This window comes from Mustela nivalis (genome assembly GCF_964662115.1).
Source record: "Mustela nivalis genome assembly, chromosome: 1".
NCBI classification, from domain to species: domain Eukaryota; kingdom Metazoa; phylum Chordata; class Mammalia; order Carnivora; family Mustelidae; genus Mustela; species Mustela nivalis.
In genome coordinates, this window is record NC_139020.1 from 45,994,880 (window position 1) to 46,008,240 (window position 13,361).

Below are 13,361 nucleotides of genomic sequence, written 5' to 3' on the forward strand. Positions count from 1 at the left end.
CTACCTGAGGCCTTGCCCTTGCGGCTTGATCAATGTTGTATTTAGACCAGCCATTAACATTAAGATAGTTGGGAGACTTTTTGGTGGGATGTCACAATCCTGCTATCAATCGTCTTTGTTAGTGAGATTTAGGACATTTGTAAACCAAGGGAGACTCCTGTCTAGCAGGATTGTGAGCTCTGCTAAGTTAACTATTTGCTTATTGTTCATGGCAGTCAGGGCTGCCTGAGGGATGCTACACATATGACTGAGGGGGGGCGGATGGAGAGGGGGGTGAGGGGGGTACAAGGCGCCAGCTTTTGCTTTGTCTTCAGCCAGCCTCGTGCTCCCTCATCACTATGATTTTGCAAAATATTTGTCATTAGAGCACTTAGATTGTGCAAGTTATTTCTGCAGAGATGAAGTAAAGCCAGCTAGCAAAAAAATGCAAAGTTATTTCAAATTAACCTGAATTTTGATCAGGATCCATTTTATTACGTCTGAACTAAAACACGGTTTTATAATGATGACAAATCATATTAATTACTTACACAATAAAATATTAAGTAAGGCTGATAACTGTATGCTTCCAAGAGTAATATGGTGGCGATTTTATAATAAATCTGTCACCTGCAAGTTTGCCATGTAATTTTTTTGCAGGCATATTTCTCATGTCCTAGCTTTTATATTCATGGTTGATTTCATGAAAGGACCCCAGCCCTTGGTTTTCTAACTGGATATGGAGAGAATCAAATATGCAGCAATTTTGTTTCTTGTTGTAATTGGCTTAGAGAGATGGAGAAAAAGTAAATTAGAATACTGAAGGAAAGAGTCTTTCCCCCACAAAAACAAGCTCGTTAAAATTTGTTTAACCATTAACCAAAGTTAAACACTTGTTGTCTTGAATATGCTGGTAGGTATTGTGTGTGTGGCTTTAGGTGGGGTTATAATTCTTCTCACTTGTCTAGGAATCCTTTGTTCTCTAAATTCAGAGGAATATCTCCCAAAAGAACACAGTTTGGGAAAGGCCACTAAATTCCAAAAGCAAGTATTTAATCCATTGTGAAATAGTATTTGTAAAGAGAGGAACTTGGAAGGCCCACTGAAAGCTGCATCAGACGCCGTACTTGTTAGGCCACTCCTAGATGAGTCTTTATTTTTAAGGACAGAAGACCATAGTTTCAACTAAGGAAAAATAGAAATGTTAATGTAATGTTAAAGTTTAGTTTGAAAATTAAAAAAAAAAAAAAGACATAAATAGATAACTACTTTATCAACATCCAGAAACTTGGGATTTAAGTTATATCTGTTCTCTCTCCCCCCCTGCCCCCATCTATGTCAGAGTTAATTGAGAGATTTCTAAGCAAAAGCATTAGTTCCCTTTCCCTCTGCCAAGGGAAGGTATGTGCCTGGGGTCTGGACTCACTCAGACCTGGGTATGAATTTGGTTTTATTTCTGTTTTCGTTTCCTTCATACTGTTTCAGTAATATTGAACTCCTGGGTTTGTTACAATGAAATGGGATATTGAACACAAAACCCCTCCTTAGAGCTCCACAGATATTACTGTTTCACCAGCCCTCTCACATCTGCCTAAGCCTTCATTTATTTGGCTGCCACACTCTGCCTTGTGTTGTTAGAGAACCTTTAGTAAGACTTTGTCTTAACCTCTTACATCTTCTCACAGACCCCCCATGGAATCCCCTGAAACCTCTTACATCCGGCCCCCCACCCCCACCCCCCGCCGACCCAATCCCTGCTATAAATATCCCTCCTCCACCCCAAGAAGATAACCAAGTTTTGGGGTTCTGTTTGCTCAATGACTTTTTTGTTACAGGTTTAGAAATTAACGGATCTTAGAAGACATCTCAGCTTGGGCTGTTGTTGCTTTTCAGAAGACTGACAGAGAGGATGGAGTCCAATATGTCTTTCATTCTAGTGGGGTAAAGGGTCAGGGAGGCAGGCTCCTTCCTGCCTCCCTGGGGAAGCAGAGAGGCAGTGAGAAAAAGAGGGAATCATTTCAACTGAAATCAAGATGAAGAGCTCAACAAGAGATATTTGAAGATTCTTGAGGGACTAAGCTCCAGGAATGCAAAAATGTTTGCCTGTTTTCCCCACTAGCAAACTATTCCTAGCACCTACAGCAGGTGCTAGGCAGATAACAAGCAAGTTATTTATTTAATGACTGAATATGGACTGTGTTAAGGACATGAAGGATGAAGTTCAGGTAAGATGGAGAAAAAGGAGGAGATCAAGGGGGTGCCTAGGTGGTTCAGTCATTAGGCGGCTGCCTTCGGCTCAGGTTATGATTTTGGGGTCCTGGGATCGAGCCCCAGATCAGGCTTCCTGCTCTGTGGGGAGCTGGCTTCTCCCTTTCTGACTCCCCCTGCTTGTGCTCCCTCTCTCTGTGTGTCTCTCTCTGTCAAATAAATAAATAAAATCTTAAAAAAAAATCAAGTATAACTGTAAGGTTTTAAAGGTGGTAAGGCAGAGGAAAAGCATTATCAGTAATAAAAAGGAGTAAGTGAAAAGAAAAAGCTGGTCAGAGTGGAAGACTAAAAATGTGGCTTTAGATTTGTTGACCCTGCTTTTTGTGAAATACTCTGCATGCAGCAGGTGCTGACAAATACACACTGAACTGAATACTTAGCATGCAGTGGGAGATGTAAGACCCAGAATTAAAGTAGTCAGAGCTAGCTGTAGATGACTCCCGAGTCCCTTCCTGGAAATGAGTGAACCCTTGAGAGATCCAGATCCAGAATAAGTGTGTTCCCCTGACAGCATGGCATGTGCACATTTTCTGAAGTCATGTACAAATGTATTTATTAATCGCCTCTGTTAAATAAAATTTAGGGACAACTTCCAAATATTTAGTATTGGAATTTTATGGTTTTCCAGCCTATGGATTAACATTTTGTCTGACAGATTCTCCATGGCGGGACTCTTAACTCTAAAGGCCCTAGGAAGATTCAATGGTTTTCAACTTTTTAATCTATAGCCGGTAAAACTTTTATCAACTATACAAAATTTGGTGGATCCAAATCTACGAACTAGTTGACTTGGTTAAAATGGCATGAATTTATCATGTGATGAGTACAGAGACTTACAGTAAAGTCCTGCCTACTCCCATCTCTCTCTTTAAGCAAAAACAAAATTAGGTGCTTCCCTTCAGTCCCTTAGGTAGATTCAGAAACCCTCGATTTTATACTAAATGATGATAAAGATTAACGTTATTTATATTTACCATGTTTGAAGCACTTCAGATAGCTGCTGGGTTAGTGTCTCACCATGTGGCTAATATGCTGACAATAATCAACAGTCCTGTGCAGGATTTGGAAAAACTGCTACCAATATGGCCCCCAAGTGCAGAAAAATAAATTTGGAAACTTACCAGGAGATACAGTTAAGTCATATTGTAAAAATTGTAAGACAAAAATTGATGACTAGTTTGACCCCAGGAAACAACTGTCAGTTTGAATCCTTCATTTTACCTTTACTTCAGAGGTTCCTGGTGGTTCCTATATCTAGAACTCTTTATTACTGATACTGATTCTCTTGTATTCATAATGTCCTATAGTGGAATAAGCTCTTTGGGGTGGGGAATCGAAATGACTGCTGAAGAGTACAGGACTTGCGGGCTCCTGGGAAGCTGCGGAACATGCTTTCCTTGTGATAACCCTGATGCCATTACAGTTCATGTTTCTGCTACTATAATTACCCTAAAAATGGGATCTATCCCCCAAAGCGATTTCAGGCGTGAAAGAGAGTATACTCAGGCACAAGAAATAATGACTAGGGCCTTGAAGAAAGGTTTCAGTAATCTATAGTCTATGTATCCATGGAGAAGGTATTCTGGTTTGGAGAACTGGTACAGTGGAAACTAGAAATGACCACCATACCATGTCAGTTGACATCTTGATATCCACACACAAAAAGCTAATGAAGGTGTCACAGGATTCTCATTCAGTTAACCAAGGTTGTAAGTTTTTATGAAATCTCATACTCTAGCATAATGGTCATTAATTTTCTCATATCCTTCATCTTTTGAATAGAAAGGCACAATGTCACAGATGTGAAAAGAGAGCCGTGGAGTTCAAACTGGGTCCAAATTCTAGATTAGAGATGTAAAAGTTCTGGCCCTTGGACAAATTATGTAGTTTTGTTGTCTTCATCATCTCAGTTTACAGGTTGCTGTGTGTAGTAAACAATATAATCTATAAAATCACCTAGAGTCTGGCAGGAGTATAATAAATACGAGCTCACATTTGAGCTTATCTAGTGGCTGCCATCTTGCCTTCTTTCTTCCCCTTTTTACTTGGTGTCTCTTGATCTTATCTTCAGGTACAATGGCAGAAAGTTGGGAGAATTCTTAGGTATTCATGGGCAGTGGTTCTTAGTGAACTTTCCAGAAGCAACTTTGTGTCCCAGTGGTATCTCTCTACTTGGCAAGTCACTCTCTTTTAATATCCTTTGGTGCTGTGATAATCTCCTACAAGTTTGGGAATAGACAAGTTCCTTTAATTCTGAGGTTGAGAATAACAGAAACCCAAAACATAGTCACAATCAAGGTTCTGATGGAAATGGTACATAATCACCCATTTATATCAAAGCTTTTGTCATTACCTCTCAGAAAAACCACTGATCACTCCCCCAACTCCCCAAGAAGTAAAGCTCAATTTGGTATGTGTCTCTAAGCAACCACATGTAAAAATTCCTAAAGCACAAAATGGTTGAAAAATTCTCCCTTTTTTCAGTTAAAAATAGTGAAAAATCAAACATTTGGTATTGTATAATTTAGAAAGAAAAATCCTCCAGTGAGAGCTAACATTCATAGCTTATGCGTATTCCTTCTAAAACCTTGTGCACTAATGTCAGCTGTATTATAATTATCATTATTTCTTGTTCTTAAAAACACATTTAACAACATCAGAATCCTACTAGGCAGTGTGATACTTAAATTTAATAATATCTTGGACATTATTCCAAGTCATTAGGTAGAAGACTAGCTCATGGTTTTAGAGACTCTACAGAATTCTATAGTATATGTGTACCCTATAATTCCAATCTTTACTAAAGGCAATTTGAGTTATTCCAGTCATTGTAAGCAAGATTTATAAGGCAATTCTTTTTCTTTTTAAAAGAGTTTATTTAGAGAGAGAGAGTGAGAGTGGGAACACAAGTAGGGGGAGTGGGAGAGGGAGAAGCAGGCTTCCTGCCAAGCAGGCAGCCCGATGTAGGGCTTGATCCCAGAACCCTGGCATCATGACCTGATTGAAGGCAGATGCTTAAAGACTGAGCCACCCAGGTGCCCCTCTCAGGCAATTCTTATGTACGACTTTATATAACTGTGCAAGGATTATCTGTAACAGGAGTTTCTATTGGTGGGATTTCTGTATTAGAGTATGCAAATTCAATAAGTGCAGTCAAGACCCCTCAAATTTACTAGAATATAAGCTACATGGGAAGAGGAATTACATTTCCTTCACTGCTTAGATTAGTGCATGGCATAAAGCAGACATACATAAGGAATATAGGTTTTATTTTTCTCTTCAGAGAGCTGCTTGTCCATGTAGTTTATCTATTTTTCCATTAAATTCTTGTTTGTTTGTTTTTCCCCTAAGAGTTCTTGGTAAAGTAAGAAAATTAACCATTAGCCACGTGTTGCAAATACTTTTACCCAGCTTGTCTTTGTACGTCTGTGTATTTTGCCATTTGGAAGGTCTATATTTTCATGAAATCAAATGTATTAACCTTTTTCTTCATGCTTCTTTAATGTTTAGTTTTTTCCCCAGCAAAATAAAAACAAGACTCATATAGGTTTTCTTCTTCTTCTGTCAGTGTGGCCTTGAGGTTTTGTTTTGTGTTCACCTGATATTTCTATTTTGGTCTCTTGTTGATTGGGGGGGGGAATGCATTATATAGAATGGAGAGTACACAGGTAGGGAACCACCAAGGTAGAGAGCTCAGATTTATGCCTCAACATGGACACATTTTTATTTGGGATTTTTAATCTCTTTCCCCAAGTACATAAAAATAACTGTGTTGGGCGCCTGGGTGGCTCAGTGGTTTAAGCCGTTGCCTTCGGTTCAGGTCATGATCTCAGAGTCCTGGGATCGAGTCCCGCATCAGGCTCTCTGCTCAGCAGAGAGCCTGCTTCCCTCTCTCTCTCTCTGCCTGCCTCTCCATCTACTTGTGATTTCTCTCTGTCAAATAAATAAATAAAAAATCTTAAAAAAAAAAAGCAGACATTAAAAAAAAATAACTGTGTTGTCATCTTCTTTTAATGACAAAAGTTATTCAAGTACATTGTAAAAAGCTCAACTTATCAGAATATTTAGAATAAAAAGCAAAAATCTTCCTCCACTTTCTCTCTCTGCCTCTATAATTCCACTCTCTAGAAGAAATCTGTCCATGCTCCCTATGGATTCACAAATATATACACACATATTAGTGGTCCTTTATTTTTTTCTGCTTGATATTAATACCTATGACATACCATACATACATTCAACATATAATTTCTGAATGTAGAATTTCCAAAGCCAGTGTAGTGCAGCTGCTACACATCACACATCAGTGAACTGAATGTATATACACATTTATAATAACTTTGCAACGGCTGCATTCATGGTTAGGATACACCACAATCCAATTAGTCACTCTATTCCTGGGCACTGTTTTCCTGCTTTTAAACATTATAAGCAATGCCGCTATGCCCACCCCTATTCGTGCTTTTGCATTTATATGTGATTATTTCTACAGATCACATCCTAAAAGATGGATTTTCTGGTTTGAAGGTGACAAGCATTTATAGCAGATTGGAGCTGGGGAAGCCACGAGAAGCCCCTTTATCATTCCCAGCTCACTGTAATGACTCCTTCCTTGCACCCTGCTTCAGGAGTGCTACTGAAAATAGTTTTGTTTTGTTTTGGTTTGTTTAGAGAGTGAACTTTTGAACATGAAAAGATCAAGTAGAAACTCATCTGAGTGTGGGCTGATGTATGCTTCGCCCAAGGATTTCCACTTTTCCGGATCCATCCTATAAAAACCTTCTCCTGAAATGAAACAGTGTAAGTTCATTAAGCTCTAATCCAGCTGTGATGAGAGACAAGGGGGTTAGCTAAAAATGTGAATCAGTGGGCTCAGTGCCCCAAGGGAAGGTACCTGTAATACTTTGACAGAATTATCAGTCATGGAACTGGAGCAGAAATTAGCAGAGCATCTCCACAGTTGGGGGAGGGTGGGACATCTTCCTCCTCTCCCTGGAGTGGGAGTGCTCCCATCAGCTAGGACCGTGGTCCCGGTTTCCAACACTTCTCATGATTGCGGAAGTTCTCTGAGCAAGATGCCCCAGGGTGTAGAGGTTTGCAGACTGCCCGCAGACTGCCCTCATCCAACCGTAGGAGATGCCCTACCGTGGGGTGTTTGTTCAGGGACGTGCTGGGTAACCAGAAGGGCTGCCTGCCCTCTTCTGGACCAGGTAACCAGGAGTCAGCTAAGAGATCCTCTGTCTTTTCCCACCCCTACCTCTTTCCCACTCCTCTTTCCTCCTTTGCTTGGCTTGAGGCCAAACTGTCATCTAAGAAGGAAAGGTAAAGACCTTTAATTCGGGTATTGAAATTCAAGCTCATAACAACCTTGTAAATTTGATAGCAATCACCAAATTGCCCTCTACAAAGGAAGTTCGACTTCATACTTCCTTGAATAGTTTCTTTGACACCTTGATGAAACGCATTAAGCTCATTAACCTTAGTTTTTGCCAGTCTGACTTCTCATTATTATCTATGTTTTCTTAAACAATGTTAGTATAAAAAGACATGAAAATCAATTCACCTGTCTATGGACTATTTGTATTTCTTCCATAAATTGCTTGCTTATGACCCATGTCCTATTTTTAAATGGGGTATCTTTTTTTACAGATCCGTAGGAACTCCTGACATGTTCTGAATATTAACTCTTTTAACAATACACTGACGTGGTCTTAATTATGGCTTCCGGCATACAGATAGTTTATATGTTCCTGTGCTTAGAACACACTGAACCCCAGCGCCATCCTCCAGTTTGTGGAAGGACAGCAAATACAGTTCCTGAGACGGGGCTGCTAAGAGCTCTGAAATCTTGACAGGAGTAGTAGAATAAGGAGATGCTACTGTTGACGAAAGTTGCAAAGAAGCTTCCACAGAGACCTGCACTTCTTCTTCCAGCTCCAGCGGTATTGAGGAAATCAACACAATGGTTATTTTCATATGCAAATACGGGGCTGAGGCCCTGCTCGCTTTGGAGAAGTTAAGGCGTGCTTAACAGAAAACAGTTTTCCCACTCTGCAGGGATAGGCAGAGTTCTAAGTGAGGAGAGACACTGCCTCCACCCTGTGGCTTACTCTTTTTGTGATGCACCTGTTCTTTAAATAATTGCTTACAGTAGATAAAACCCCAAGACACCCAGAAGACCAGGCTGGCAGGATCTTCCCTTAGAGGTGGAGGAACAATGGGGTGCAAAGATGATGACCTTGGTCAAACTCAGTCTTGGGCCAGATACTATTTAAAACTGGAGAACCCCAGCCTTGAGCAATGTTAGAAAAAAGGAAATTTCTTTTTGTTATTAACTTAGAAGGGAATGATATTGTGAGAAAATGGCCTCTTGTCATTTTCCAGCTCTGTCACTGGTCTTGGGGTTTACCAGAGGTGACAGTCCAGTGGAGAGCATACCACTTTGAGCAGGTCTCCTCTATATGAAGTAGACCGTCCTACATCGATCATGCCAGAAAAGCCTGTACTTGGGATAGGACAGGTCGCCTGTAAAAGTGATATAATATATTCTATCTTCAGGGGTTTGTTCTTTTGGCAGGACCTACATTGGGATTGAGAAAGAAGTACTATTTTCTTTAACCTTACTCTCTATGCTGTGCTGAATGGCATCCCAGGGTGGTGTGGAAAACCTGACTTTTACTTGTCCCTAGGGTCACAGAGGCCATATCCTATGGAACAATGTGATTTTAACAAAGAGATTGTAGCATCCATAAGCACAAAAGAAACCTAGCAAACTTGGCCAAACCTGTAACGTATGTACAGGTTTGTATGTATGAATGCATGTACACTGCCTAAATATATTATGATTTGGGGATCATTAAAAGAATTTGCCCAAGAGTCCTCTCCTCCTTCCTGGTCCTTCCCCTCTAACTTCATTAGAATACACCTTTTATACAAAGGCTAAATTACATTTATTTATGGTGAAAACATTCCCCCCCCCAAACAATTACCAAAAACACTATCCCAGAGAGAGCTAAAACCCTATAATCCCATTACTCTGCTTAATTCTTTATCATCTTCCACAGGAATTCAAAATTTTTGCATAGTTGCAATCATGTGCCCATAGAACGATATATCCTGTATTTGAAAAAAATTAATGTTACACAGCTCAAAGGTCCCTGCCCGCATAACGACACAGACATGAGCTCTTCTGGAAAGAAAACTGATCTTGGTCCCAGGCACTTTCATTTGAGTCATAGCTTCAATGTAGACAGAATGACCTTGGGCAGATTTCTTAATCTCCAGACTGTATTTCTTCATTTCTAGAATGAGATTCTTCTCGCTTGCAGGATGGTCAGTGACTGGTCTTATTTCCTGAACTGATGGTTTTTGTGCCAAGCACTGGGCCAAGAATTCTTTAGATCGTCGTCTATTTAAATCCTAACAACCCCTGAAGATAGGTTGCTTTAAGAACACTGAGGCTAAGGCACCTGCTCAAGGTCACAGGGCATGCCAGTGGAGGAGGTGGAATGTGAATGAGGTTAGGGTGAACAGTGTCTTTTTGGCCACTCCTATAAGGCAGCACAAATGCCACCTAAGAATAGCAGATGACCTGTCCCCTTAGCACATGACTTTGCAGATCCCCAAAATCCCAAGGACTGAGTGAATGAGGTATAATACTGGTTTAATTCTGAAGATCCTGAACAAAAGAAGGACAATAAGGAACTCAGGCAAAACTGAAAAGAGCAAAGCAACCTCAAGGAAAATTGACCTAGGTGGGCAAATTTCCCAAACATCATTCACTATTCTGATGTCTCCGGAGTGACCTTCAAAATTTCAAAATTTGTGTGGGTTACTTCAAAGGCAGTTTGTAGAAAAGGAAGGAGATAGGCATGTTCTGAACACTCAAGTTTTTTGATTGGTAAAACCGGGATAATAACAAGTGTTGTCTCCCAGGGCTGTTGTTAAAATTAACACAAACACCAGAAGGGGCAGCACAGATGAAGGACTTTATTTCAGTGCGGGGACACGCTGCCGCTTTGAATTAGACCCAAGTCTGTGGCTCTTCTCTCTGGGGTCATTTGATGGCATGTGATTACGATGTTCACTGTCCAAAGGCTGGAGCTACTAATTGAATGCTGCTAGACAATGAATTACTTCACAAACACTGAAATATAAAAAGTATTCAGAGCCATCCAAGTATGAGGACATTATTAATTTATGCTTTTCTCAAGAGAGCTACTTTAACAAGAAAGAAAAATCCACGTCCCACCTTCGTTCTTCTCCCTAAAGTAACGTCTCCTCCCAAAGACAAAGAGCACTAACCCATTTGTCCTTGAAAGGCGGAGCCCAGGAATTCTCGAGTCCTGAACACCCCCTCCCTTTCTGCTAGGGACCAAACCGCCTGCCTCCCTTGGTGTCACAAAGTCCCCGGTGCGCCAAGCAAATGTGTTTTTTTCTGCGGCCCGCCGCCCCGGCGGGGAAGGGGAGTACCCTGGCCACCCCACACTTTCCCCGCTGCAGCTTTCCAAACAAACCAAGGCGGGATGGGAGTGTCTTCTTGGCTGTGGAACTCGATCCTCCTACCTTGTCCTGAAGCCACCCGCTGCTCTTCCCCGGCCCTCCCTTCGTGGTGATTTTCCTGTCCGGGACGCCCGGGAAGGGCGCGCGGCTGGTGTCCGCCCAGCCCGAAAGGTACGGGCTTTCCCGCCGCCCTGCTTTCCGGCCTCCCTGCTCCGGGGACGCGGAGCCCCCCTCAGTCTCCCTCTGCATTGCACCTTCCTCCGTGAACTTGGGGGCGGCCGTGGTCACCGCGCGTCTGGCGCCAGCAGCCGAGCAGGAGGAGCTTCCCCGCGGCTCCGGAGGTGCTCGGCGCAGTCTCCCGGGATCCGGACCGGGCGCGGAGGGCAGCGCACCGGCTGGCGGGCGCCTCCGACTCTCCGTGGCGCGGCGCTTTCCGCAGCTTGCCCGCCTGGTCGGTGGAGGAATCGTGCCCGCGCCAAGCCGAACCCGGGCCACCTTCCTCCGGTTTTTTCCGCCGGCCTTGGGCTTCGGCGGCCCGATGCGGCAGGCGCCGCGGGAGCAGCAGCAGCCGGCTGGAGCGAGCGGCGGCGGGCGGAGAGCAGCGGGCCGACAGCCGCCCAGCCCCGCATACCCCTGCAGTCTTCGCTCCTGGGCCTTGGAGGGTAACTCTCTCCCTCCGGCTTCCCTGCGCGTTTGCATTGCCCGGGTGAGGGGGACTGGGGATCGGGGAGACCGAGTTCCCCACGCTGGTTGGGGCGGCCTGGGGTCTGTGCAGCTTTGAGCGTCGCGGGTGGGGGGCGCGCTGAACCGACAGCCCCCTCCGTGCACTCTGCCGACCCCGGCTGCGTCCGAGCGCTCGGCCTCCTGGTTTAGGGGCTGGAGAGACTGGACACCCGGGGCAGAGAGGACTTGCCGGGCGCTCGGACCCCCAGGGCGGGAGGAGGGGCGCTGCGAGTCGGGAGGACCTGCTTTGGGACCCGCTTTTCTCAAATCTCGGGAGCTTGGGCACTCGCGTGCCGACAAGGGTGGGGGCTCCTTGCTCACCTTTGTTTTGCGAAAGGGTCTGTCCGCGAACGGGGGCTAGAGATCTGGAAGGTTCTCGTCTTTTATCTTAGAAAAATTTCCAACAAACCCTCCTTCCCGCCACAGTAGAACTAGACCTAACAAAACAAGCACCGAGACAGTTTGGGGGAAAGAGCGGTGGTTGAGAAACTCTCAAGGTTTGGGCTCCCGTTAGTTTTCAAGGTAAAAAAGAAACGACTTGTCATTTTGAGGCCGTTGCTCTAGGGTTCTCTGGAGATCTCAGCCTCTTTCTTCTGTTATTTTGGCTCAAAAGAAAATCTGTAGACGATTTCTAGAAACTAAATACAAACCCCAAACACCTTCTTACAGGATCTTCAGTAGATGGGGTGGGGAGAGAGGTGTGTGGGGGGAGTGGGGGTGTTGCTTGCTGTTAAAAGGTAATATTTAAAAACTGTATGTGGGAGAGGGGATAGGAATAACATCCGTGGATGCCATCAGAAACCACAAAAGCCGCAGATTCTAAACTCAAAAAAGTCACATGCATCTGAGTACTCTGATTAGGTGGAGAGTTAAGGGACTGCAGGAGGGCCAGAAACTCCTTGCCCTCCTTGGCTCTTCTGACCGTTTTCACACTGACATTTAGGTTTCTGATGGCTGCGTGTACTGTGCTATCGTGTGGGTGTTTGACTTTCCGGTCTTCAGACTTCCTCTCCCCACTGCAGTCGGTGACACTGTCTCATTTACACGGAGATGTTCGTTCGGTATTTGGGAAGATCTGGTCAGGGTATGAGGTTATTTTCCTTTTGAAAATAAGTTGATTTGACATTTGTAAATTGGTTGTGTAGCTTCCTTTTCTTCTCAGCAAGGACTGTTTTTCACACCCAGATAGGCAAAAGAGACACTCAGATTGTTTTGTAATCTGTTGTCACTGAATAAGGCCAGTTGCCTCAGGGACATTTTATTTTATTGTTTTTTAAAGATTTATTTATTTCAGAGACAGAAAGTGAGGGGAGGAGAGGACAGGCAAAGGGAGACAAATCTTCAGGCAGACCCCCTGCTGAGCACAGAGCCCAACACCAGGCTCCATCTCTGGACCCGCTCATGATCTAAGCCAAAATCAAGAGTAGAACACCTAACCAACTGAGCCACCAGGCCCTCCGACTCAGAGACACTTTAGATAATGGCAGCTTTGGTTTATAAGGAGAAAACCTTTTCAGAAACTGATTGTATCACCCTGATTGGGCTTCATGAGTCTTCCTTAATTGTTCATATGGAGGAGGAGATCTTCATTCCCTGCTCAGTGGAGCTTCTTTCCTGGAGTGATATTTTTACCGTAGTCCCTGAATGTCACCGTCCCAGATTATATGTCTCCTTATAAAGATGCAACAAAATGAGATCACATTTCAGATTTGTTGGAAATAATTCAGTTTGTTCTTCTGCCCCAAATCCATAAAAATCTTTGAGGCTCAGAAAGGAACAGATACTAATTGGCAGAAGAATACCACTGAAAGACTGTTAAAGAAAAAACAACAACAACAACAAAAAACAACCCTAAAATGTAAGTCTGTCTTTTGTGAAAATTGCAAATC

At 43.3% G+C, this 13,361-nt stretch overlaps 1 protein-coding gene across 3 annotated transcripts in view; it reads left to right on the forward strand.

Annotated features, from left to right (window-relative positions):
- The window catches only part of ST3GAL6 (ST3 beta-galactoside alpha-2,3-sialyltransferase 6), a 79,432-nt gene that overhangs the window by 8,660 nt on the left and 57,411 nt on the right, over positions 1 to 13,361 (forward strand). For 2 of the 3 annotated variants that reach the window (XM_082695385.1, XM_082695383.1), the window contains exon 1: positions 10,784 to 10,920. The exons of the other annotated variant lie outside the window; for it this stretch is intronic. The gene's annotated coding sequence lies outside the window, so the exon portion shown is untranslated. Of the gene's footprint in view, positions 1 to 10,783; positions 10,921 to 13,361 lie in introns of those variants that run through there. 3 annotated transcript variants of the gene reach the window in all.